Source organism: Myzus persicae, unplaced genomic scaffold (genome assembly GCF_001856785.1).
Source record: "Myzus persicae strain clone G006 unplaced genomic scaffold, MPER_G0061.0, whole genome shotgun sequence".
Classification (NCBI taxonomy): domain Eukaryota; kingdom Metazoa; phylum Arthropoda; class Insecta; order Hemiptera; family Aphididae; genus Myzus; species Myzus persicae.
Window position 1 is genome coordinate 245,215 of NW_019101058.1, and position 2,707 is coordinate 247,921.

Here is a 2,707-nt window from a genome sequence, read left to right on the forward strand (position 1 = left end):
TACACAAAGTTAAAAAAAAACTTAAAAACCATTCGTTCGAATTTTGATTTAGATACATAAAAATGCGCAATCAAAAAATATCTGATGGATAATTAAAAGTGAAAAAAGGGGTTTTTATTTGAAAACAGAATTTTATATTATCACAGAATCATTTTAAGTGGTATAAAAAACTCGAAAATATGGTCTTTAGATGTATTTAAGCATTTTATAAATCAGAATTTGAATTTTTGCATAATTTAAGAACAAAAATAGAGCGAGCATACTTAAAAAAATCGCTATATATATAACATTATATTATTGTGTGGGACGTGTATGTCTACATATGAAAAACAAATTTAAAACACCACCGATTAAATCTTATAAAATCAATTTTAACATGCGACTGTTTAATAATAACACTATATTATAATATTTGTCTCCATTCCATAAAAATAAACTTTTCCGGCTTAAAATATTCTATATCCTCACATTAGCGCACATACATTGGTCCTTAATTAGCACCCCCAGATTACTTTGAGTTAAAAATATTGTTTAAGTGTAGTTTTGAGTTTATAAGAATGAGTTTATTTCAGTTTGTATTGGTAATGCACTAATGCCACGAACATATATTTCCTATTAAAATATGTTCAGTATGTTTAAATTAAATAAAACAAATAAAAAAACAAAAATGATGAAAGTAGTGAAAATGTGGATGACCCTAATTACATCCCTTGTTCGTCGAAGAATGAATAGTGGTTGTAATAATTGGTTAAAATACATCGGTCAAAAAAAGATTTTTTATTGAAAATCAGTATCACTAAATTTCGATTTTTTTAACGTTGTAATTTATAATTCTATTTGAAGTGAAATTCATTTATGGCTGGTGTGTATAACAGTATAGCCGTATAGGGGACAAGAGGGCGAAGGACCCACGAGTCACTTTGGGATAAAACATTTTAGCACTCCCAAGTTTAAGACTGATAGTGCGCCTATGTATACACAATACACATCCTACATTAAAACGTATTATAGTTATTAATCAAGTCTATCGTTTAAAATATTTTTATATCAATTATCAAGCAAATACTATGAAAAACTATAATATAATAAATTAATAAACATTAAACATGTACCTATTGTATACCTATACTAGTGGAATGCTATGTACAACAGCTTAAACTAAAAAATGTATTGTCAACAATAAGGCAACAATCGTAAAATAATTATATATTTATATGTTTATTGTTTACTTTATGTTTTTATTTTTTGGTCTGCTGTTTAAATCTCTATTAAGAACGTATCAAGATGAGTACGACACACATTATGCTCGAACAGTATTAATCAATCGGAATTATCTAATTATTTTGAACATGTTATGTAAAAATGTTTAAATTAATATATTAATATAGATAAGTAGTCGATTTATTAAATTTGATGTATAAATAATATTGTAAACTCTATTTGTATAATAATCTGTAATATATTATATTATAACCTATTATGGTCGACATTTATTGAATATTAATTCAACAATATTTGATATTATATTGACTGAGATAATGTTAATTTAAAATCTCGATACGATCGAGACCACAAAACAATTTAATTCACAATGCGTGATATTGTGAAAATGTGTCATTGTATAATACTTTCCATGATATAAATAATTATAAATGTTTAAAATCGTCCATAAACAACATTACTATGGCGGTGTTATTATAACTACTGTTTTATTGATTGAGAAATAAATTATTAGAGTTCCAATATAGAAATCGCAATGTTGTATCACACATTGATCGATGATATACCCTGATATAAAAGGGGATTTTTGGGAAGTAATTTTTTTGAAAATGTTGATGTATCTAAAACAAAATTCCCAAAAAAATATCTGATAAATAATTAAAGTGATAAGGGTAGTTCCTATTTGAAAAATAGAAGTTTCTATTGTTACAGGATCTACCTATGCCTTAATTTTAAGTAGTACGATGAATTTCAAGTGTTCGAAAATGTAGTCTTCAACTGTATTCAAAAATTCCAAAAATCAGAATTTAAATACTCGCACAACTTAAGCATAAAAACACGGTTAGCAATTTTGGCATGATTAAATTAAAAATCACCCTGTATAAGAGTGTAAACGTAAACTCCAACAAATCGTATTAAAAATCAAAGCAATGAATTAAAGAAATATTAATCTTAAAATCATACCATCTTGAACTATTATTTTTGTCAACAGCTAACAGTTAAAAAACGAATGATCTCCGAACACACAATTTGTAATAACTAAGCCGAATCTATTCGTTGAATAACTTGATAGGTATTCGATAATGATGAAAAAAATAAAAAAATTATAATCAGTTATTCAATGTCAGAATATACTTTAGAAAAATGTCATATTATATAATAATATTGTAAAAACATTTATCAATCCATGGTTCAAACAATTTTTTCTCCCTTAAATTTGTAAGCAACGACATCAATACCCTATTTGCTATTACAATTTGTTTTGTTGCACACACAAAAATTGTGATAACTTCCTACAACATGCAGTCTTTTAAAAGATACTTTTTACAGGTATTCAAAGACAGATACTTATTTTAAAAAGTATTTAAATACGTATTTCAATACTTGTTAAAAAAATTGTTGGTTTATATATATTTTGTAGATACTTTCAAATACTTTCAAATTTTTCATAAATATGTTTGAAGAAAGCCCATTTAAAATCGACTGA